The 26,112-nt window shown below is 44.0% G+C and overlaps 1 long non-coding RNA gene across 16 annotated transcripts in view; it reads right to left on the bottom strand.

Annotated features, from left to right (window-relative positions):
- Window positions 1–26,112, bottom strand: part of LOC105666653 — a 410,566-nt gene that overhangs the window by 77,875 nt on the left and 306,579 nt on the right. For 3 of the 16 annotated variants that reach the window (XR_007227038.1, XR_007227039.1, XR_007227037.1), the window contains one exon: window positions 6,784–6,867. The exons of the other annotated variants lie outside the window; for them this stretch is intronic. This is a non-coding gene — a long non-coding RNA (uncharacterized LOC105666653). The remainder of the gene's footprint in view (window positions 1–6,783; window positions 6,868–26,112) is intronic. 16 annotated transcript variants of the gene reach the window in all.

Raw genomic sequence — 26,112 nt, 5'->3', positions numbered from 1 at the left:
ATTTTAGTTCAATTTGGTTGGAAAATCCCTTTAACGCGTTACGTAACGATTATCGAAAGCGGATGTATCAATGCAGGATTTCGTTTTTTTTCTTTTTTCGCTTTAGTAGGAAAAAACGATTAAATACTTTGACACGATAAAAATTAACACGGATAGTAAAAATCGTTGGGGGGTGAATGGCAACTGTTGTTTAAAGTAACCGGTACGTATAAAATAACACGTACGTGTAATTCACGTTGATTATTATTGTTATTGTTATTATTGTATCAACGAAAATATTTTATACAAAGTATGTATGTTTCATCGTATTCAATCTCGCCAAGCAAATTCATTCTATCTGTTTATATTTCGAAATTAACAGTATATCGGGTGACCTCGGGCTTTTTAAAAATAGTGCTGTACTCTTTGGCAGGGACTCGGGGTTAACCTTGAACCTTAAAGCAGGACAAAAATGCATCGGATGTAAATGTACACGTATTTCGATACAAAGTATCGCAGCTTAAACCCGTAAAAATCAATGGCTAAAATAAGCAAACTACCAATATCGGTTGTATACCGTGTATGACACGACCGTGTGCGTTTAATATTTGGTTTGCGACAGATTTTTATACCGCAAACAATACCAAAATTTTATTATGTGTAAATAAAATCGAGTGGGTACGGTGTTTGATTAGTTTTATCTTCCTAAATCCTGTTTTATACAATCAGTAAAAATCGAAAGCTCATGCGAAATAAAAAAAAAAAAAAAAAAAAGAGAAGGGAAGATAATTTCAGACGAACAGAGGGATGGATATAATGAAAGAGAATTCGTTTTACAAATGTTCGTTCCGCATATTTTATAACTCGATGGCATTTGATTAGTTTTATTTCCAGTTTTTTTTTTTTTTTTTTAATCGCCCTATATACGAAAAACATTTATTTCCCAGAGTATATTTGAAACGAATGGGAAAATAATTACGATCGAAGGAAATTCGCTTCGAGAACGTTCGCTCGGTTTATTTAGTGTTAATGATGTTTCATTATTTCTATTCCGTAAACATCTTTTTTTTTTTTTAATCGCTTTATGTAACACGTGGCACAGGTTGAGGTTCGTTCGAAATGAAAAATCATTCGAGATGATCACGATCAACGCGGATTTGTTTCGAAAACATCCGTCTGCTGTATACGCGCGCATAATTCACGTCGATGACGTATCTGTAAGTTTATACGAAATTGACAAATCGCCGTTGATCGACGGAAAAAATGATTACGATCAAAGAGGATTCTCTCTCTCGGATACTTGTTGTTATTATCATATATTGAACTCGTCTATCGCACGATTGCATAACTATTGCTACTTTTAATCTTCAATTGAATTCTAAAGCGCGATCAATTAAATGGCCGAGTTTTTCACAGATAAAAGCAGATTTTACAGATACCGCGACATTGAAAAGTATCAACGAGCATAGAATTATAGCTCTGAAAAGGAATAGTCGGTGAACAACGCCGCGTTCTACTAATTCCTAAACGCATTGTCATCGTGCATTTACGTCCTATCTCAATCCAAACACGTTCTATGTTTCATCGGGAAATATAAAATAAAAGAGTCGACGAATCAATGAGAAACGATTCAACACGTACTATGTATTTATCAATACGTGGTTATTATTACAGTAGTCACCACACATGCATCAACATGTAGTACAAACCATCTACGATATAATAATATGCATTAGGCACTTAATAAGCGGTATCGATAGACAGCTAATTACAAGCAAATAGTACGTCAACAAGTGGAACGAAAAGCAGAAACAAGTACAATTATCAGGGCGAATGTTGGTCTAATTCGAAGATGCCGATGGACGAAAGTCCATTCACACGATGAGCAAATACCAGTGCAACCGAAAGATTATTATTATTTTTCCACTACGTCGATCGCACGTAAACATATCTTGTCTTTCGTTGCACGACTATGATACGTGGCGAATGTTAATTTCCCTGTGGCGGATCATACGGTCGCTGGTCACGGATCAAAGAACACCAGGGATTTTTCTAGTCGCGCGATCGATCAACCAGAGTCGCCGAGATCAATTTATACTCGCATCGAATTAGCGCAACACGATGCAACTGCAGTGACGCGTGCGTCTGACCACACACCGAGCCGATACTACTGTCGACATTACCTACTTGTTTACCCGTTTATCAGGGCCCAAGCGATCGTATCGAGAGCCTCCTTTCGGTTGTTTAGCAGAAGCCCATTAACACGCGTGTGGGATTGCCGCCAACACCCCTACGGACCTTAATCGCGCGATCACTTTCAGCTTGGGCAAGAAAAGCTCATCAATCTGCCAGACGTATAATGTTTTAATAGCGCGATCAGTTTCTATTACAGTTACGTTTTCTTTTCTCCGGCGACTGCCGGGATGGATGCAGGAAGCTAAACGCGAGGCAAAGGAATTATTATTTATAGGCAGGGAAATCCGTGGAAATATCAGTCGCGAAATACCTATCGTTGGTTTCCAAGTTAACGTAATTTCCCTGTTTCTGTCGCTCGCTCTATCATTTTTTAATACTATTTTTCTACGCTTTGTGGATTGTTCTAGTTGGCTCGGGTACAGCTTATCGTCAAGTTATTATTAACTGTAATTTTATTACAGGGGGGATACGAGCGTATCGATGGGAATATCTTCGCACGCAGTATGTTTTATTTCTAAATTCAAATTCAGAATTTGTTATGCCATTTCCTACTCTACTTTTTCCACATTTCGCGTCTGCGGTGAAAATATAATTCCAGTGAAGTACCTATCATTGGTTTCCAAGTTAACGTAATTTCCCTGTTTCTGTCGCTCGCTCTATCATTTTTTAATACTATTTTTCTACGCTTTGTGGATTGTTCTAGTTGGCTCGGGTACAGCTTATCGTCAAGTTATTATTAAATGTAATTTTATTACACGGGGGATACGAGCGTATCGATGGGAATATCTTCGCACGCAGTATGTTTTATTTCTAAATTCAAATTCAGAATTTGTTGTGTTATTTCCTACTCTACTTTTTCCACATTTCGCGTGTACCACGGTGAAAATATAATTTGCGCGAGGTACGTATTATTCGCCTCCCGACTAACAGTTTCACGTTGCTATCATTTTGTTTATTTATTCTCTATATCATTTTCTATACTTTCTATATTATTCTATTAGCCCACGTTATACACGTACGTTCTACTACACACAGAGGCGAGCATACAGATAGCAGCATTTTCATACGAAATATGTATTATTTACTTCAAAATTCATATTTTCTATCTTTCGTATTATTTCCTATGTTATATATCCTCCGCTATTTTCCTACCTTTTCTATATCTTTCTGTTAGCCCATGCTACAATGTGTATGTACAATCTACTACATACAGGGGTGAGCATATAAATAGCAACATTTTCACGTGAGACGAATATTATTTGCTTATAAATTAACATTTTCTATTTATTTCCTACGCTATTTTTTATCCTATTTTCGCGTGCCTCGTTCTACCAGCACGCACGTTACGTACGTGCGTTATTCTGCTACGCACAGACGCGAACGGATATTATTTATTATTTATTATTGCTTAGTTCGTACCTTTCGGTTTTACATCTCGTTTACCCATTTCGCTTCTTATACATCTACCTTCCCTTTTATCCACTTTATTTTATATCGCATTCGCTTAATTATTCCGTCTGTACAACTATGGCAACTTTCGGGCTTTTGCCTCCTTGCTGTGCTTCCTTATCGTCGTTCCTCCCCGTCTTGTATCGCCCCTCTCTTCTCCATTATCGTTTTTAGTTCTGTTAGTCCTTCAGTATTTGGTCCTCCAGCTATTTCGCATTCTTCTATTACGTGTCTCGGGTCTTCTTCTTTCTCCCTCTTCTTTCCAGTATTCCCTCGCTTTGGTCTCCTTTCCACATCTGAATCTCGCTAATATTTTTTCGTCCTTCCACTTCATCCTCCCTTCTAGGTATTTCGGCAACTCTTCTTTGGCGATGACGCGAACAGATAGAGACAGAGCGTTTGCACGTGGGACACGCGTTATTTATCTGCAAATTAATAGTCGCCACGCGGTGGAACGAAATACTCGGAAAGGCGCGCTGAATATCGCGGGAACCAAACCCACAAACGTAAAAGCAAGAAGTCAGCCCGGTCGAATCGTCGGAACTATTAAACGCTATTTGTACGAAAGGAATAAATAATCGTGGAACAAAAGAAAGCCACTTTTCGCCGTTACACGCGCATAATCGTTCGTTAGCGGCATTTCCAGCGAATCGAAAAGATTAAAAAATTGTAATCGCAGTTTTGCACGTGTTAATTTGTATCGGTGAAAAACAGAAAGAAAGAAAAGAAGGGGAAAGGAAAAAGCGCTATCACATTATTCAATGTTTCGCACAATTTATCCATGTTGCAAGATGAGACTAGAACGTTTATTGGCCATCATTTTTTGCTTCTGTACGTACAGCAGACACGGCAGACGTTATCAAGCATCTATAATATTTTTCGGGGGCTCGTTTTATCAAAATCAAAACAGCGGAAAGTGCGGCCACGGGCCTGCGTTTATTTACGGCTCGTAAAACATTTTTCCCCCTTTCTTTCTTTTTTATTTCCCCTCTCTCTCTCTCTCTCTCATCCTCGATATGCACCGATACAAAATACGTCGCGTTGACAAATACGCCGGTCGTACGTTTTCGATATCGTTGTAGGCGTAACAACGCATTATGCAACAGCGTCTTATTCTACGATGGCCTGTTTTTATTCGCCAAGCATCGAGATTAATTTCAATATTGCCGGACTGCCGTAGAACACCGATCCGATATCGATTCCGTCTCTTTCTAACTTCCCACCCGAGATAAATACGCCACGCTTCGAGATTTTTATATCGACCGCTGGCATCGCGTCCGACGAAAATTACGAGCGAGCCGGTATCGTAATGGGAAATAAAAAATGCATTGCTTAATCGTTCTACCCGGTAGATTAGATTCCTTTTCGATTCTAGGGAAGTTCGTAGCTGTCCGAAATCTCGTTTAAACACTCGAATTTGATTTCTGCGATAGCTAACGTGATAATTTAAATAGTCGAACGTATGGCGATAATAATAATAATAATAGGAATAACGATGATTTATCGTGCACTTGGACTTGTCGTTTACCGCAAGAAGGTTCCCCGGCACGGCGGTTCGCTTTTCCTGCTGTACATTTTCTTATCCTAAGCACAGTCAAGGGGGGGCTAAGGTTAATTCGTACAAAATAAGGCACGATTTTGTGAATTATTTGCCACGACACGGTTAAAATCTCTTTGTTAAAACCGATAGTACGTTAGAGTATGACATTCGAAGAATATCGTATAAAATTTTCACGGAGAAATATTAAGGAATACAGCAATGACAGCGATTATTCGGACGTGTCTCGGAAAAAAGGTAGAAGAGTACAAGACCATTTTCCTTGCGTTTTGCACGACGACGTAGAAAATTTAGGGAACGGCCGGGAAGATGATACGGCGAGCGATATGGAAATTAAAATATAGCAAACGATATAGATAGAATAATATAGAGAAATGCGTGGAATTACTCGGCTGGGATGTATGACACGAGCGAAGAGGAATTCCCAAGAGCGTTTCTAGATAAATTGAAGAAGCTGCGCGGTGGTACGCTCGGCTACAAAGAGAGGAAAAAAAGGAAATACAAAATTGGTACGCTCCATTGAAAGATAAATGAACAGAGAGACGAACAAAGAGGCAAGAAGTTGCACGAGCAACCGGTAAACAAGAATTATTAAATCAATTGGCCGGTACATAAGGAGTGCAGTGGGAGCTAAAGTTCTCACAGAGGGTCGACAAAGAGCGCTAAATTCTAAACACCGTGGAATTTGCAAATATCAGCGCCAAGATCCAAGAACGCTTGAAATTTGGCAGCCAAATGGTGGCGCAAAAGAACGCGCAGCACGCGAACCGTTGTGGGAAAACGAGGACAAAGTATAGAACGAAATTGGTGTCATCCTCGGCTTAGTTAGAGAAGAAAATCGAGTTGGAAAATTGATCGAGTACACGGGAACCTGGCTAATTCCGGACCGAGCGAGAATAAGTAACCGACGGGAGGTTGTTCTGTGTGGGAAAACAGGTGGGAAATGTGGAATAACATCTTTCCGTTTGGGGGGCATTCCGCATAAATTTTCAAATTTATTTTCCTCGCAAACGAAGCGTCCCGCGGGAGAATCTTATTCCGCGTTCTCCACTTATTTTCCAACCACCTGCTGTCGATCGTTTGGTGCCGCTCGGTGCGCAATTAGCCACGTTCTGCTGTACTTGGCAAATCTGCGAATCTGCTCCAAGTCCAAGGACACAAATTTCACTCTGCGCTCGTTGCTTATTTTCGCGCGAGGAATCGGCTAGTTGCTTGCGCGGCTGCAGACCGACGCAAGGCGTTAACCGCGGCAGCGAAAACGCGTTCAAGTTAAACGACTGTGCGTTTTGCCGACTTCGCAACATGCAGAAAGAGAGAGAGCCGTGAGTTCGAGTCATGTTCGAAGCGTGCGTGCACAGTTCGATCAATGTAGAGCAAGGGAAGAGTGGAATTTCCCGCGAACGCCGATTGCAACGTTCAGGAAGCAAGAGCAGTCGGTGCACTTTGTCCATCAACCAAGATAGTGCGGTTGACATCGGATCGTTAACAGCGTCACGACTACTGTTTCCTTGGCGAGTAAGCTAAGATTCGAGGATAAAGACCTACAGAAATTTATTGCCATACCATAGCAATGTGAATGTTTAAACGTTTAAACGAATTACCTTCCTTCAGCTTCTTCTGACGATTTACTCATCTTTGTCTCGCGATCCTCACGCTATTCTGCCGCGACGTTAGCACGATGATATCTGTCAACACATAACATTGACAAAGTTACTAGAAAAATAGATAACGGAAAAGCCGCGTATAACGGTGACAATATAAAAATAAAAAGAAGAAGTTTTCGATGATTCTGTCTGCTGTCTGTCTTCCTTCGCGGCGCAATCTCCTTAATATGTTTGTTTCGTGTAAGGTTTCGTGTCTCTATACCATTTTCGGATGGGTATCGGCCATCGAAGATTGGCAAACACCAGAGCAGACGAATGTAGGCGTTCTGATGATCGGTGCCCATCTCCGCGATGACTCTATCGACGTTATTATTATCGAATATTCTAAACATTGGCCGCATCGTTGAAGAGTATCATTAAAATCGCCGGACAACGTAATTAATCGATAAAAGAAGCCGAGTGCGAATGTAACGCGCGATAAACAATTTATTTATCGTGCTGTGGGCCGCTCGATGTAAAAAGGAAAATAGCAAAGACGGTAACGCAGAACAAAAAGAGGGGAAAAGAAAAAGAAAGAAGAAACCGTATAGAAAACAACGCGGAACGTAGTTTCATTTTGGAAAGCGGAATACAGACGCGCGCGCAACGTATCATTTTACCGTTTTTCGCCGTATTACGGCGGGCACGTAGGATTTTTGCGAGCGTTGCTGGGACAGCTGATGCCAGCAAACCACAAAAATAAGCGGAATAGACTTAATACTATTAAATTCATGCATCGTCCGCAATGTAATTCCAGCGTACGCGTCTAGTCTCCGCAGGCAAGACTGTATTTTCGAGTGTACGCGACGACCGTGTGCCGCGAGAAAGAAAATAGCGCTCCGTCCCCTCCACTTTCAAACGTCTAATTATTTTCCGCGTCTAACGCGCTCATTTAAGACGTCGGGTTGTACCGCGTTGCGCGAGCGTGGCGCACGTTGCGATTTCTTCGAACCGTTCGCGGCCGATCTCGTCATCGATCGATCTTCTGTTTGTCGATCCGCGCTTCTGGTTTCTATTTCTCATTCTAAAGAAATTATATACCGTGGATCCAGCGACCTCTTTGAAATGCTCGAACACCGGGTTGGAGCGACCTACGAACTGCAAGGAAAGACAGCGTCGCGTGGGTGGCGCGGTCGCAGCGAGGAAAGTCGAAGGATGAATCTAAGGGAAACGAGCGAGACGGAGGAGTGCGCGTGATACAGGAGCCGTTTCCTACAGGCGAATTTCATTTGGGAGGATCCTCAATAACGTTTAATTATTGTTTAACGCGTACGAATGGACATTCATATTTCAAAGCGATGAAAACGATACGAAGGCCCTGCGCTTAATCGTTTCTCGGCTGATTTACGCGCGCGATTCGTTTGAAACTTGCCGCGTGCTGTACGAGTGCAACGAAAGGCGAGTTTGCCACGTTAAAGTGCAATTCATAGAAATTACGTCTAAATATTTATCCTGCTTGGAATTATTAATATTTATCCAGCCGGCAACCCTATGAAATGTCGATACTGGCCGATTCCTATACACGCATTAACGCAATATCGGTTCATCTGATTCATTATCGTGGCCAGATATTTCAGCGCCGTTATTATTCGAACAAGTTGCCACTAAAATTACGCCATGTACGATCAGATAGGCAGAGGTTGCAGCTGAAAAACACTGTACGCCATATTTTCCGGCCTTTATGCGCAAACCATTCGAAAATTCAATATTTGATCTGGATAGTTCGATGTTGCGGAGTGCGAGCCAGCGGACAAAGTTGCCCGTAGAAACAATCGGTTCGTTCTAACGCGTAACCAGCTGTGTATCGTGTTCGGCTAACCCATTAATCGAACCAGTTCTTAACCGGCAGCCTGTATAATCGCGAAATAAAAAATCGATAAGCGCATTGCCGTGTCAACGACGATGTACCGACGACACGTCGTTGTCGAAGCTCGGTAAGCTGCAATAACAACGACAGCGATGCTACAAAAGCGACGGTCACGAAGCAACGCTCTTAGTCGAACCTCCAGGGCAACGTTACGATCTTCTATTTGCTACTTTCTACAAATATAGCGTCGGAGGTGTCGACCTATCGAAATCTCTGCGAGCGGAAGAGCTTTGGCGTTGGCAAAATTTCGGCCAGCGGAATTTCTCCAGCAGCCGCGTTCCAGCGATTTCTTCCTCAAGGTCTCCGTACGAACGACCATAAAAGTCGTAAAAGTCCGCGCGACCATCGACGACGACAGCTGCAACTTGGAAGACGCGTCAGGCGGCTCGTCGACGGACCGGAAGTCGCCAGGCGAAGAGCCGAGCGCGCGCGAGCGTGATTGACGGACGAGGAGGAGGACTCGAAAACGATCGACCGACAGAGTATCGATCGAACTTAAGAGCCCTCGATTGGCGTACCTGCCGACAGAGGGCATGTCGCGAAAATACAACCGCGTTATTCGCGGTCGTTGCGTTTTCACCTGACAGGTGAATCGATCAAATTCTTCCGGCGTCCGCCCCGCCGCGCTTCCACGGCACCGCAATCTCTTCCCGTCGACGCTTCCAAGAGACTTCGATCGCGCCGCGACGGCGACATCAGCGCTTCGCGTGCTTCCACCGAATAAAAAGAAATTCTCTCCTTTCTTTCTTCCTTTTTCCTCTCTTTTATTTCCCCCCTTCCATTCGACCCTCGTTCCTCTCCCTCTTTTTTTTTTTTTTTAATAAATAACGTTTATTAACGCGCAGTCCCGTCACGCCACGATGTTTCTTCGCAGATTAAATGTAAATGGGTCTGAGAATAGAAAATCCAGCTTGAAGGAACATTACGAGGTTCGAAGTTTTCGTATTGTTTATGGTTTACACGGTTTATGGAGGCGCAGGAGGAATCGCGATTTGCGAAGAATAGAGAATAGGGAAAATGTGTGTTGCAAGGCTTAATTGAACAGATGATTTCGTCATTTCGTTTGGACTGTCGGCGTAAGATCGTTTTAATAACAATGCGTTTCAGAGTAGAATTAAATCAGTGATATTGTAAGTTAATCGCGTTACAATCATCTATGTTCAAGTTGGAATATTCCTTTTTCTTTTTATAATTGTGCAATCATCTTTATGGTGTCACAACGGTGGTAGTTGTAATATGAGCATTTTATTTCAGTATCATGGCTCAGATATAAACTCAATCTTTTACGAAATCATCCTGATTAGGTCGCAGTCCTGTTCCTGTTCTTATTTCTTCCTACTATTCTTCGATTTCGCTGTTATCGTTGCTATTCTTTGTTTTCTATAACATACAAGATTTAATAAATATTCCTACGTCCACGTTTCAGAACAGATCAAATACTTTTTCCCAAGCTTCTTTAAACGCGTTAAACGAGTCTTTGAAATATTTCCAGGTGCCCTAAGTGCGGCAAAAATTTTTTTTAATATTCCCAGCTTCTCTAAACGCGTTAAACAAATCTTTGAAATATTTCCATGTGCTGTAAACGCATTGAAAAAATCTTCAGAACATTTCCAGGTGCTCTAAATGCGCCAAAAAATCTTAAAAATATTTCCAGCTTCTCTAAACGCGCTAAATAAATCTTTGAAATATTTTCAGGTGCCTTAAAAGCTCTAAAAATTTTTTTTAATATTTCCAGTTTCTCTGAACGCGCTGAATGAGTCTTTGAAATATTTCCAGGTGCCCTAAGTGCGCCAAAAAATTTTTTAAAATATTTCCAGCTTCTCTAAACGCGCTGAACAAGTCTTTGAAATATTTCCAGGTGCCCTAAGTGCGCCAAAAATTTTTTTTAATATTCCCAGCTTCTCTGAACGCGCTGAACAAATCTTTGAAATATTTCCAGGTGCCAAAAAATCTTAAAAATATTTCCAGCTTCTCTAAACGCGCTGAACAAGTCTTTGAAATATTTCCAGGTGCCCTAAGTGCGCCAAAAATTTTTTTTAATATTCCCAGCTTCTCTAAACGCGTTAAACAAATCTTTGAAATATTTCCATGTGCTGTAAACGCATTGAAAAAATCTTCAGAACATTTCCAGGTGCTCTAAATGCGCCAAAAAGTCTTAAAAATATTTCCAGCTTCTCTAAACGCGCTAAATAAATCTTTGAAATATTTTCAGGTGCTTTAAAAGCTCTAAAAATTTTTTTTGAATATTTCCAGCTTCTCTGAACGCGTTGAACAAATCTTTGAAATATTTCCAGGTGCCAAAAATTTTTTTTAATATTTCCAGTTTTTCTGAACGCGCTGAACAAATCTTTGAAATATTTCCAGGTGCCAAAAATCTTAAAAATATTTCCAGCTTCACTAAACGCGCTGAACAAGTCTTTGAAATATTTCCAGGTGCCCTAAGTGCGCCAAAAAATTGTTTAACATTCCCAGCTTCTCCAAACGCGTCAAAAGGAATCTTAAAAATATTTCCAGCTTCTCTGTACGCGTTAAACAAATCTTGGAAATATTTCCAGGTGCTGTGAACGCGTTGAAAAAATCTTCGGAATATTTCCAGGCGCTGTAGACGCGTTCAACGGACATTTCCGATATTTCTAAACGCCTGGAACGCGAAATTAGAAAAAAAGAACTAGTTTCAAGAACACCGTTAGCACGTAACGAGAAGGAACGTCGGTCCCTCCAACGAGAAACGTTTCCTTCGGCGTGCATGACCGCGATTTCCTAAAGGGCCGGCCGTTGTGCGATTCGAGTACGTGTGAACCCGGCTTCAGGCACACGGGAGGTTGACTCGCACTACTGGCCAGCTCAAGGCTGCCCGCTCGGTCGCATTCCAACTTTTCCACCGGCGTCACTTCTCTCCTATGCACCAGGCACGCGGCTACATCTACGTCCGCGTGCAACACGCTGCAACTCGTTGCAGCGCACCGCAACGCGACGCTTCGCGTCTCCTCGTTACATTATGTCGCCACGCATAATCGGCGTGTGCACCATCGGTTGCGTTATCCTTCCACGTGTGCAACCGTGTGCAACGACGTACGCTCACGTTGCCAACGTTTCTAGCCGCGCAGCTTTTCCATTGTTTTTCCAAGTTCGCAGGGGAATCAACCTGATCGAGACGCTCAAGGTGATTCAGCTTGTTTCGGTGAAATTGCTCGCTCCTTTCCTTTTTATTTCTTTTTTTTTTCCAGGTGGGACAGGGAAAATGATACGGTTCTTGGATACTTTTCAGCGTAGTTGACGTATTATTGATACTGTATACGCATTATGGAGTAACAGGCATGCAAATAAGATACTCTCGTTTCCATAATTCCTATGATGTACATACTATTTAGTCTAAAATTACTATTGTGACTCCGCGAAGAGCGAAATATTAGGCAAATACGTGGCGCTGTTTTGCACAAATTATACGTGAAACGTATGGACAAAACTAATTTTACGTCGTCATATCTGCTTATTTATTCGCCGTTCCTTATTATCTTTGTGCATATCTATCGATAATATACGACGCGTGTACGAAAATTTTTGACCGATTGTTAAACACGTCGTTTTGATTTCTACCCTCCATCTCGTCGTCTGTCGTGAAGTATGTTTCAGGCGGTGGAAAATTGATTGTACGGCGTGTAAGTTTGATTATAATTAGCATGCAAGTGCAGGAAACAAGAACAACGAAATATCTTTCTGCCTTATTATCTGACATGTCTTTTCTATATTGCAACAACCTATATACATTTAGTTACTTCACTTTTGAAGTATCCTTAATAGAGAAAACAAATCACTGTCTAATCTCTGCTTTTCATTCGCGTTCGCCAAAGTGTACGTTTCCGAAAACACGCGCAAGCTATCGATAAATTAATTCGTCGCTAGCTTTGCAATTACGAAACTTGCTCGTTGAAACCACCCGCGATTTGCAAAAATACGCGAAACGATAAAGCAAACATCCGAATGAAACCGACCGGTTACGATCTTCAATGGACGAAACAAATTTCTCTGTGCAACTTCCACGTTTCCAGCTGTCCGCGTAAAATTGTAAACGCACAAAAATGTTCTTGAATGTAATTGAAACTGAAATGAACGACTGCTTGCAGCCAAGAAGCGACTCGGTTAACGGACCAAGGAGAAAGAAGTAGAACTATCAGAGCAGATACGTGCAGCCTAATGTACTGATTGTAATTTCTGGCAGTTGAAACCGAGCTTTTGGAAGCTGCGTGCGTGCAACTAGAAAGGCGTAAAAATCCTCCGTACAAACGTTTCTAATTGCGAGAATCTTTGTCAAGTTGCATCTGGATGTAGCCTAGACGAGCAACATACGCCCGCATGCACACACCTGTGCATGATTCTACTCATCCTGGCCATATTATATCGCCGCGTATATATCCTGTGACGCGTGTCTGGGTGGATTAAACTGGAGCGCGCGCGCGGTCGCTCACGTTCACCCCCAATAATCGCGGATATATACGGCGGCACAGGTGAATGTGCGCCCCTGTACACGCGGTGTACTATGTTGCATTATGTACGTGTGCGTATCTATGGACGTATGCCCGGATGGATTATCACGGACATGTGTGCGTACATGGGAATATACGTAACAGAAACACGCGCGCGTGTTAACGGGGACGTGTATGTGTGCGCGTGCACGTCGGTGAATATTCATGCCCCCTCTGTATCGGATCATGTCACGGGTAATGTGTTTCTTGCGGATTCTCGAAGAAGTTAATGCGAGCTGTCTGTGAATATGATCCTTCGACTGCGCTCGTTACGCTCCACTCTTCGTCTTTATCGCCGCGTCTTATCGCCTTCCTACTTTTCCATTCCTTCTTCCGCCCCAGCAATTAGCATTCGACGCGGTTCAGGCGACCGAATAGGTTAGCTTACGGTTAGGTTAGGTTTGCTTTGTGAAACTCGCGCGTTTAAGTTTGTCAGGGCTTGTCGAAGACGTTAAGGCGAGCTGTCCGCTGATATTATCCTCCGCTCTTCGTCTTCATCGACGTCTCATCGCGTTTCTACTTTCCCATTTCTTCTTTCGCGCCAGAAATTAGCATTCGACGCGGTTCAGGCGACCGAATAGGTTAGGTACGGATTAGCTTTCGGTTAGGTTAGGTTTGCTTCGTGAAACTCGCGCGTTTAAGTTTGTCAGGGCTTGTCGAAGACGTTAAGGCGAGCTGTCCGCTGATATTATCCTCCGCTCTTCGTCTTCATCGACGTCTCATCGCCTTCCTACTTTTCCATTCCTTCTTCCGCCCCAGCAATTAGCATTCGACGCGGTTCACGCGACCGAATAGGTTAGGTACGGATTAGCTTTCGGTTAGGTTAGGTTTGCTTCGTGAAACTCGCGCGTTTAAGTTTGTCAGGGCTTGTCGAAGACGTTAAGGCGAGCTGTCCGCTGATATTATCCTCCGCTCTTCGTCTTCATCGACGTCTCATCGCGTTTCTACTTTTCCATTCCTTCTTCCGCCCCAGCAATTAGCATTCGACGCGGTTCAGGCGACCGAATAGGTTAGGTACGGATTAGCTTTCGGTTAGGTTAGGTTTGCTTTGTGAAACTCGCGCGTTTAAGTTTGTCAGGGCTTGTCGAAGACGTTAAGGCGAGCTGTCCGCTGATATTATCCTCCGCTCTTCGTCTTCATCGACGTCTCATCACGTTTCTACTTTCCCATTTCTTCTTTCGCGCCAGAAATTAGCATTCGACGCGGTTCAGGCGACCGAATAGGTTAGGTACTGATTAGCTTTCGGTTAGGTTAGGTTTGCTTTGTGAAACTCGCGCGTTTAAGTTTGTCAGGGCTTGTCGAAGACGTTAAGGCGAGCTGTCCGCTGATATTATCCTCCGCTCTTCGTCTTCATCGACGTCTCATCACGTTTCTACTTTCCCATTTCTTCTTTCGCGCCAGAAATTAGCATTCGACGCGGTTCACGCGACCGAATAGGTTAGGTACTGATTAGCTTTCGGTTAGGTTAGGTTTGCTTTGTGAAACTCGCGCGTTTAAGTTTGTCAGGGCTTGTCGAAGACGTTAAGGCGAGCTGTCCGCTGATATTATCCTCCGCTCTTCGTCTTCATCGGCGTCTTATCACGTTTCTACTTTCCCATTTCTTCTTTCGCGCCAGAAATTAGCATTCGACGCGGTTCAGGCGACCGAATAGGTTAGGTACTGATTAGCTTTCGGTTAGGTTAGGTTTGCTTCGTGAAACTCGCGCGTTTAAGTTTGTCAGGGCTTGTCGAAGACGTTAAGGCGAGCTGTCCGCTGATATTATCCTCCGCTCTTCGTCTTCATCGGCGTCTTATCACGTTTCCACTTTTCCATTCCTTCTTCCGCGCCAGCAATTATCGTTTGATCCGGTTGGAGGGTGAATGGAGGTTCGACTTGGGTCTGGTTTGCTTTGTGAGACTCGTGGATTTAGCTTTGTTGAGGACTCTCCAAGAATTTAATGCGACCGATATGATCCACCGTCTGCGCTCCTTATCTTCCGTTTCTCATCTTTATCGCCTTATCACCTTCTTATTCTTCGACTCGTTCTTCCACGCGACCAATTAACACTTGATCCGCTTCAAGGATGAATCGAGCTTTGGGTTAGGTTAGGTCCGCTTTGTGAAATTTGTCACTTCAACTTTGTTGAGATTTTGCGGTCGATTTAGCTTGGGAAAGCAGACTCGTCGTGCTTCTTTTTCATCGCGTTTGACGATGTTTGCCAGCTACGCTATTCTTCTTGGGTCTTCAGCAGCTGTCACTAAAACGTGGATTCAGATTTTGCAGTTGCTTCGGCGTTTTAAAAGCATCTGTCGTGCTCTCTTTTTTCATTTTTCTTACACTTTTGTTAAACAACAGTCTCGCGATAAGAATGCCCTTTATTACACCCCGTTTGATATTCGATCGCAGGAATTATCGTGCGATGGGTAATCAAATACGATTAGTCGTGGCGAATTGGGAGAAAAATAGAATCGACCGAGCGATTGTCGCCAGTTTTAACAATCGGTTAATCCATCGACGTGGTTTAATATGTCGATATCATCGGCGCAACCCCCAGCGACCGATCTAAACCTGCACACCGGCATCGTCCCACACCAGACGCGTGTTTCATTAAATTCGATCTCGCCTAGTTTCTCTCTGCACTTTCATTCGCTCGAACCTCCCACAATCTCGACACAACTCATCCTCCTAACGGTCAAAACTCAAACAGAAAGACTTTACGTCGTATCGAACCGCCTTCGAGTCGCAATCTCGATACAGTCGCCACGCTTGCCAATAAACGCGCACGATTCTGCACACGTTGCACCATGTCACCACGCACACACCCACGCAGCCACAGTCCATTAGATTATATTACGAATGCAAAGGTGAGAGGGTGAGGTACACGCGAGATGAGCGCACACGCCAACAAACCTGTACAGGGTGTCACGAAATATATGATAGATACTTGTACGTTGATTTGATACAGGTGTCGGTGTTCCGAGCAACTTGGGAAACGTAAATTTCAGAGCAGAGGCTCCTTATAATGTCCTAATTACAGGCGATTGTTAATTAACGCAATTGCCTCTGACGCGAACACGCAGTTTTACGGTAGAGTCGAATGAAGCATAGCGATTGATATATAGCACGATAAGAAAGAATATAAAAATAAAATACGATACAATATATCGGATATACATAAGTTTACAGCGATGGTTAATACTTTCGTCTGGATATTTCTCCATATATTACACCGCTCAAATATCCGCCACATACCGAAGGCAATAAGATCAATAGCTCGACCGAGGCCAGCTGGAAGAAAGACATTCTACTACGAAGAAGAGGGATACGAGCAAAGAATAGAGAGAGAAAGGGAGAGAAAGGAATTATGCACATGGTGCAACAGGTACAAAGAAGAAAGTGTAGAGTACATATTATTAGAACATCCTTTATACGAACAAATAAGAGCATCGTAGGAAGCGATTGAAACTCGAAGGGATTTGAAGGGATTCGAAGGGAAATGAAACGGGGGAAGAAATATTAATCGCGCAAACTGAAGACGATGCTAGACGACTGTTTAACCGCGCGAAGGAAGCAACAAAAATAGGAGCATTTTGCAGAAACGACTGAAAGAATCTGAGGACTACGGTGAACGCAACTTCGCGTGATTAGTTGACAGTCAAAGAAACACTTTGCGAAGTGCTCGTTTCTTGTTGCTTTGGTGGTACTTGGAACACGGCACACCAAGACGATCGTCGGACGACAAAAATTGGTCCATTCCACTTTGCACGGGATGTTGTACCCCATTTACCGCATTCTGTCGGTCTCGTGAGTTCGGATTATCGCTCATTCTGCTCGTTGCGGAACTACCTGAGCGATAAGACTTTCCCTTCCTTGGAAAATGGGCTGGAGCGTTTCCCTTCCACGGAAGAGCGAGCAATTCCACGCCGAGAGGTGGCGAAAAGTCGTCGAAAAGGATCCTTCGATTTGTCCAGGAAGCCGGAACAAACCTTGCGCTCAATCCGACATAAAGCTAAGCCGAGCAGCCTCGGAGGATGAAATAAAAGGCGAAGCAATCGCAGCAATGATCGGCGAATTGTCGACGAGCTACGAGCAATATCGCGATAAAGAATAGACAAAGCAGCGATGCAACGCGTAACAAGGATCTGCGGGTATTTTGCGGCGGCTTGTACAAGCACAGACAAAGAGAGAAGAGCTGGCGTACGCGTGAAATGAGGAGATAAAAGTCTGGCCACTCTCGGCCGGTCTCATCAGCAGCTGTCGCCTCTACTTGTTGAATCTGCTTTTCCTCGCCCTCATCCCTCCCTCGCGGCGGCATACTAGCGCGAACCACCCACGTCCCCCGCCTCATCCGCTGCCGCGACATTCAGCTGCCCGTTGTTTTGCTTTTCGTACGCCCACGCGCTTTTGTTTCCTTTTCCCTCTGGCGCGATCGACGCGCCCGAGTATCGCCTCGTGCTCGTCCAACCATCATCGCAAACGGCATCCAACGACGCGTCGCAGGATCGATCCTCGTCCACGTCCGACGTGTTCTTCTCCTGTTGTACACGCGCGCACGTGCGCCTGGCCCGGATAATTGACGCGCGGATCCTGGCCCGCCTCTGGCTTTCCCTAACGGCGAACGTAAGCCGCTTCCGGAACTGGGCCAGCGGATGATAAGGATTAGAAGGCGCTTATTTCCATGTTCCGTGCGTGTTCCGTAGGTAAGTGGTGGAAGCGCGGATGGTTAACTCGTTGGGCGGTTAGTTGTGGCTGTTTGCGCGTCTATCGCGAAATTCATTCGGAGCGAAGGTAGAGCGAGTGGCTGCAGCAAGGTACTCGTCGTTTCTCCACCTCGCCCGCTAATTCCAAGTGGCCATTTCGGTCGATTATCTTCTTCATCAATTTGCGTCGATTTCGTACACCGTTACGCCGGGTGACACTCTGCCTAGACCAGTCCACACACCGCGGATCCTTTCTGCGTACCCTCGATAGCCCCAAGTACCCTTCGTAAATCCCAGGAATTTGCAGTTAAGGTCCCGGACAAATATTCCTTCGTTGAATTGTATTCGAAAGTTTATTGCCCAGCAAAAGTTGCCTTTTCTCACGTATGAGTCTTCGCACTAGCAACTTTATCTGGAGAGCAGTTGGCATCTTTCCTCATCCACCAACATAGCAAATAACCAATTAACAACGAAGCCTGTTTTCCTCACTCTTCTAGCCAAAATTGGCATGAACAAATCCGATGGTCCCGTGTGCTGGACACACCCATCCTTAGCTTTCCTCCGCCACGGCACTGATTTTCCCTCTTTCAAACGGTCAACGTACTGTTGCCAGGGTTTGCACCCTTGCACCCAGTCACTTACTTAACTCTTGATTAGTTGTTGTAACTCATCGGTGTAGAAAGTTGTGGGAAATATCAATTTCAACCGCCCCTATTATCCTAACCGAAATTCGTGGTGTCGATTATTACAATGGTAACGGGAATTCACGACTCCCGTTGACGCGTGAAATACATACACACGAACTTTCTTTTTATCCATATAAACACGCGTCGCGCTCACAGTCAGCAGACGCGTACGCGTTTAATGAAAGATGGTCCTTCTGCTGAACGTGACATATGAAGCTATCGATCAGCCGCCTGATCATCAGAAATTTGTCAATGGTACTCGGAGTTTACCGAAAAAAGTACAGCAAATTCATCGAGCTACGTAGCTGTCGTTGCTTTCTATAACTTGGAGCCGACCGATGCCACCTCGTCGTGGCAAAACGCCGCGTCTTTCGACAAGGTCCAATCGCCAAGTGAATCTTCGGCGTGGTCTGCTAATTAAAAGACGAGTATCGGATAAAGCGTGCTGCATTGATCGGACCATTCCCAAATGAGACTCATTATGAGGTCTTTTGTCGTAGAATCGGATCGATCCCACTGGACGTTCTCCTTTGTCAGCGTCCTGCTTGCCATTTTTCCTCCGTTGGAATCCGTCAATCGCCTGGTACGTGGCTCGAGTTCGAACGTTTTAGCAGTTTTGGATACGTTGGAATATCGGGACATTAGAATATCAAGAGGAACAGCTGTGCGACATGTTTACGTTTAACGTGTTTAGATGCAAGTCGAGTTGAACGGCGAGTTTACTCTTCGTTTTGATTCTAATTTAGTGGAGTTGTATGGATAGGAAGATAGGTTTCGTGGTGCGACTAGTAGATAAGATAAGATAAGATACTATTAATGGAGATGTAATCGGAAGTCATCGAAAGCCGACAGACACGAATCGCAAATAAATGATAAAAATAATAAATAAATACCGCCTGATCGAACAAACTTATTCCTTCTTAAGTAAACATGTAGCTGCGTCGAAAAATTTGCATTACTCGTTTCCTACAATTAACCTAATCGTTATGACCGTCTATTTATCGTCGGGGAGAAAAAGAAACGCACAGGTACGGGTAGCAGGTACCAACGAAGTTTGTCAAACTCTCGCTAGCGTATCGCGTTTAAGTTTTACCTGTTGTATATCCTAGCAGCACGCGGGTTAATTAGTAAATAATTGCGATTAATATTTCTACAAATTGTCCGCTTACTTTTATCTCAAACTGTGTAGATAAAAGTAAACAACCGTGTAAATAAATCTCCGCGTAAGTTCCGTTTCTTTGGCACGATGTTAAGTGTTCGCAAAGATATAAATTCGCATAAATATCCAGGATCTATTAATAACCAAGCCACCAAGACGTTTCTAGATCCGACATGTTTATGCAAATTTAGATTTTTACACAAGCGCAACTTACGCCCGTTTCACCTGTTAAACGTCGTAACGAGTTTTATATATTTCAGTTGTTTTACATATTTTTCATATAGCGTGCATTTCACCTACCTTTGTAGCTTTCCGTTTGGACCAACGGAGAAGCGGTCGTGGTCGCGTTAACGCAGCGTCCAACTCGCGATTTTCTTTTCCCATTAATTTATCTTTCGGTTTCCAGTCAACCTGCTCGCTTAACGCTGCACTGAATTTTCAATGAAACTTACGTCCCTTGCCGGTTTCGCAATAATGGCAAGAATGCCGTACTTCGAGTGCTACAACGTGCTCTCGAATTCGAGTCTGCGAACTGCAGATGTGCGCCGTTCCTTAAGCACATTTTCAGCAGTTCCAGTTACTCTTTTCAAAGTACATTAGTCAACCGACCTAACGCGGCAATGGTTCCGCGCTATAAAATTTGCTAATTCCAGCTTAAGCCAGGAAAAAGAGTTGTCGAATCTTCGTACCCCAATTTGACGCCAACTTTGCCATATGGTAGCTTCAACGTAGCTGGAAATTTCGATAATTTTTGACCACGTTCGTTCGCCCATCGTGATAGTCAAATAGTTCCACGGTGTCATGGTCGTTTGCCACGGCGTAGCTTCGAATTTGACAACGGCGGAAGTTGCGCAAAAATGATTTCATTACGGGAAATCGAACGATTTTGAACAACGCGTGTGTCCACTTGAAACGCGCCGGCGATCTCCCGATCGGAAGGCTGCTCTATCTCTTCCAGCAGATTTTTATCTTATATATCGATTAGCGCCTTTTTCTTAATTATGAGATAACGCAGTACTCTTCCACGTCTCTCAATCTGGTGCGATTGAATTCATTTGTCGATGGAATTGGATAATCGAAACCGAAGTTGGTCAGGTTAATGCCAGGTTGAAGAAGCTTTCTTTCGGCAAAATCTACGCTCGAATTTCGCAGTCGGGCAAAACGAATTGTCGAGCGATGGGACAGGAAGCACGAAACGAAATTCGATAAAATAATATAAAACAATCTATGATCGGCTTGCAAAACGAAAGCGACTCTTCGCACGTGCCAACAACCCAACGCAGGCTAATCGTACGGGCGATTGGCAATTTTGTTTACGAGCGACGTTCAAAGACGAAACGAAGGTTTGTTCCGCGTCAGCGTGTTCGACGGCGGATTGCCGGCTCGCAAATCAGCCTCCAAGTAGGGCATCCCGTACAAGCGGAACATATCCGACGTTTTCGTCGTGCCGCTACGTTACACCGAGCCAAAGTGGCTCGAGCTATTTGGAAGATGCCGGCGCAAGCGTGGCGTGGTCCGTTGCGGAGCCGGGCCGCCCTCCACGCATGTGCATCGATTATGTGTGTACGCGTGAAAAATGACTCGCACGGAGGCGCTTGCCCCGCGGCCTTCCTTCCGTGCCCACGCGCCGTCAGCGGCCAACGTTTTTTAATAAATACCTGGGTAACCTGATGATGATGCCTCTGGCAGCGGCTCGCGCTTCCTGACAAATTGTTTCTGCCGTAAAGTAACGTTTACTCGCACCGGCTCCGGCTTTATTATTATTCTTATTATCGGCTTTTTCAGCGTCCTGTATTTAGCGAACATGGTAGGGGGTTTAGACGTTCCGCTGGTCTTCATTTTCTTTTCGTTTTTCATCGCCTTGGTTAGAGTTTACGAAAAACCTAATGAAATAAATTATTCGTCGAGCGCGTAGTATTTTTCACTGGCGCTCTGTGCGTTCGGAGGCGACCGCTTGGCAGCGAGTAAACTGTCGGGCAAGTGACAGTGTTTGATGATCAATGGCAGTTAAATCATTCAAACGACGCTTCACGTCGTCTTCTCGTGCGAACCGACTGGCAGATTATTTGAGTGGCCCTGTACAATAGCTGCGATTGGAAATTTCACAGCATTCGTCTACTTTACATTTCTAGTTGAAATATATAAACACAAGAACATGGACGTAAGCGGATGCTAATGAAACTTCTTGTTGCATAAAGACGAGGTACAGTGGAGTGACTGTTTTGTAAATTATGCTCAGATGAAATTAAACGCGAGTGACTGTGATAAATTTAGTCAGACGGACGTATTTTTATGACTGTCATAGGGAAAACTTTATTACGATTGCTGTATCGTCAACGCGTTTTTACCATGTTGCGTTTTTAGCGCTGCGCTGCACGTAGCGAAAACATCGACGTAATCTAACGTTAATGAAATTTATTGCTGCATGAAGGTGACGCACAGTCGACTGATCTTTTTGTTAGCCTAATGTTGGTAGGCGTAAAATGTCTCGCAGTAACTAGATCGTAAGTTACGTTAAGATGAAATTAGATGCATGCTATGTGGAGTGTTCAGGCGTCACGAATGTGTTACAGATACGAGAAAAGACGTTATATAAATACAGAGGCATCGTGAAGAAGCTACGGAGCAAGTACAAGGCGAGACTTCTGATTATTGTTATAATAATGATATTATAACAAGCGGATAATCGACTTAAGGGGGGGAGGCTAATTCGTGCAAAAATAAGGCACGTTTTTGTGAATTATTTGCGACGACACAGTTAAAATCTCTTTATTAAAACCAATAGGGTATTAAAGTATGACATTCGAAGAATATCGTATAAAATTTTCACGGAGAAATATTAAGAAATACAGCAATGACAGCAATTATTCGGACGTGTCTCGGAAAGAAGTGGAATTGCTCGTAACTTGGTGCTGGATCATCTGAAATCAAAAAATCAAAGTTCATTCGTTAGGTAACAGTTTTCCCCAGGTAACCGTGACAGGGTTTTTCGAAATTTCAATTTTTCACTTTTTTCGAACACTTTGAAGGGAAAATTAGCCGCAAATCTTCGCAAAATCGATTAATTTTCCCTTCAAAGTGTTGCAAAAAATTGAAAAATTGAAATTTCGAAAAACCCCGCCAGCGTTACCCGGGGAAAACTGTTACCTAACGAATGAACTTTGATTTTTTGATTTCAGATGATCCAGCACCAAGTTATCAAGGGCACCGTAATTCTACCTTTTTTCCGAGACACGTCCGAATAATTGCTGTCATTGCTGTATTTCTTAATATTTCTCCGTGAAAATTTTATACAATATTCTCCGAATGTCATACTTTAATACCCTATTGGTTTTAATAAAGAGATTTTAACTGTATCGTCACAAATAATTCACAAAAACGTGCCTTATTTTTGTACGAATTAACCTTAGGCCCCCTTAAGAAAATTGTCCATAATCCATCGAATTTATGTTCTAGCACTTGCTTCGATTTATCCTTTCGATTGTATTTTCCTAACGACGGTGGCCGACGTTGCGGAGAAATTAGAAATCGTCGGATAAAGCAGAAGGGAAATTGGAACGTGCAGGCGGAAACAAAGTTGGAAATAGATGAAATGCTAGAGAAAGAGATACGCGATGAATTTTTCATATCAGATTCTTCTTCGCTACCTGTTGTTTTTTCTTTCCAACTTGCCAACGCATAAAAGTGTAGTGGCGTGACATCAGGCGATCTTTCAGGTCGAAGCATAATAGCTACTCTTGCTTTCTATCGTAGCAAGCGGCGCAAGTTCATTGCCGGTCCCTTTCTCGTAGTTCTATACTTGTTAGTATTATTTAATGCACGACACGTGCTTGTGTAACATCTTTTTCCTACTTATATCCGGGATAAGTAATTCCTATTACGATCGCGATATTTATAGCGCTACGCGAAGCTTGCAAAGTTTGCCGAGAATTGGTAGTAAAAAAATGGGAAACAGCGACATAATAAATTACGTAGCTATCGGCATAGAATAACGTTAAATAATTCGTTACGATCAATGAATCTTTATAACTAGATGGATAGCTGTTATGAGAGCACATTAGTAAACAGCGTGAATAATTTTACATAAATCATTAATGCTATGAAACAGCGATTTATCCAGCGTGTTTGTTTTCATTAATGCAACACGTTTCTCAGATTCCTCGTATGCTTCAGCCTGTATTTATTATTCCTGATGTAACAGCCGAATCGTCGATTTCTCACAACCAAAATCTTTGTCTCATTTTTTAGCCACACCTCGTGTATCTACATAATTCTCGTTCACAGTTCTCAGAAACACGATTTCGAGAGGAAATTTCATCCTTTCGGGACTTGAAAAGAGGAAAAGTCTTCGTTCGTCGTATCCTCGGTTTCGTCTCGCGTTAGTAGAACATGAAATTGCGCGAACGATTTGTTCGAAAGTGGGTCGTTTCACGATTGTACCTTGTAAATTTATATAATTTACAATTTATAATTATTCACCGCTCTGTATGTCTCGTACAAAGCTAAGGGATCCTAGGTTCCTAAGAAATTTCGTCAGCGGATTGCGGATGCTCTGGAGCTCGCGCGAGTCTCCTCTTTCGCCAACCGATGCCTTCACGGTTTCCCGCTTTTCTGGAAATCGCCAGCCGCTTCCATTTCCACCCGACTGCCGCTGGCAAGCTGGCTCAGCCGATTAGCTTTCGTTTAGCGTCTTCTGTCGTACTCGCTCGCTTCCTGCGGCTCGCAGCGCGCCTGCACAATTTCTTTTGGCGACGCGATTTGTCTCTGGTCCGCAGACGTTCGACCCTTCGGCGGCTGCAGACTGGCCAACACGTGGAAACTGGCGACGAAACTCGAGCGGAAAACTACGCCAGGAACCGGCCTCCTCGAGCGCGTGAAAAGGTTCGAGACAAAATTGGCGCCACGTAGTCCGCGCGAAACTCGTCGCTTGATTTCGAAAGAAGCGCGAGAGTGGAACGAGAGGCATGGAGCCGAAGCTCGCGACAGAGAGCGCGTCGCGCAATTCCTCGATATCCGGCGCGCGTTAAAAAGAGCTGGAGCTGTGGTCGGTCGTTGAAACACGGTGGAATTGCGTCTGTGCCAAAGCATACAGAGACCTCCGGTGGCTGGAGCGGCGGCGAGTGGGGGAGGCATCCGAAAACAAAGGCGGCGGAGAGAGCGAGAGCACGGCGGGGCAGAAGGGGGCGGAAAAAGGACGAAAGAGGGCGAAAGGGGCGGGCGGAGGTGGCCGCGCGACGTAGCGCACGAGGAAGTACGCTGGAAGTGGAAAGTTGATTTACGTACTCGGCCGATCTTGACCCAGAGCTCGTTTTCGCTCGTGTACGTGGCAGCGCGTTCGTCGGTGCATGCGGCCGCGTGCGTGTGTGTGTGCGACACCGGGGATTCCAACAACGCGCCATCTATCAAGCGAGCCCACCTGCTGCCGGTGGCATTGAATCGGCAAATAGACAAAGGGCATCTCTCTGGCGGTGGAAAAAAGAAGCAAGAGGAAAGGAGGAAGCGCGCTGCCGCAAGAAAAATAGGAGAACGCGGCGGACGGACAGCCGAGGAAAGTTCGGCGAGAAGTTGTTGTTGTTGTTGTTGGTGGTCGGAGGCGCGGTGAAATTAGCGGGAAAATTGCCGCCGTTAAAAGTTAACATCGCAACGGGCAAATCCGCTCGAGATAAAAAATGACGGTCACGGCCGCGAACGAAGTCGGATCACGGCCGTGATATCGTAATTCAACGATCGCTATGATAAATCACTCTCAGCGATTTCACACGCCATCGCTACCGTTCACCGAAGTGACATTTCCGATTTAATCCGCAGCGTGGGCGGGCTGCAGAGTCAATTTGCAAGTTATATAGACTTTTCTTTCGCAATTCGAAAATTATCTCACAAATTAACTTGCAAAACTCGATTTAACCGCCGGTTCTCATTATGGCACCACGGTTTTACTTCTTAGAAACGAACACACGTGTTCGGTTAGAGAGACTTTTGCTTCTTTAAAATCGCGTCGCTTCGTTCGTCCACCTTCTCGATAGATCGGACCGTGGTTTACGATCTTCAAATTATGTCCTCGAATTTTCTCGCTGTCATTGTTCGAACAGCAGCCGTGTGCCTGAAACTTGAACAGACCGAGGTTCGTGGGACAAGTGCAAGAACCCGAGGTTCGATTACCGATTCCCTAATTTATTTATTTAGAGTGGCGTCCACCACGCAACATGATGTTAGACTAGTCGTTGTTTGTTGTGGTCATAAATACGTGCAACATTTGCGTTGTATCAGTGACCATATTTACGTACTTGTCAGTGACTGACACTTATCAGTGGCAGTGAATGCGGTTACTCGACCGTTGCTGGATCAGTTGGATAAAGTTTGTGTATATTTGAAA

This window comes from Bombus terrestris, chromosome 17, assembly GCF_910591885.1.
Source record: "Bombus terrestris chromosome 17, iyBomTerr1.2, whole genome shotgun sequence".
NCBI lineage: Eukaryota > Metazoa > Arthropoda > Insecta > Hymenoptera > Apidae > Bombus > Bombus terrestris.
The sequence above is the reverse complement of the archived record's forward strand: the minus strand, read 5'-3'. Positions and strand labels throughout refer to the sequence as shown.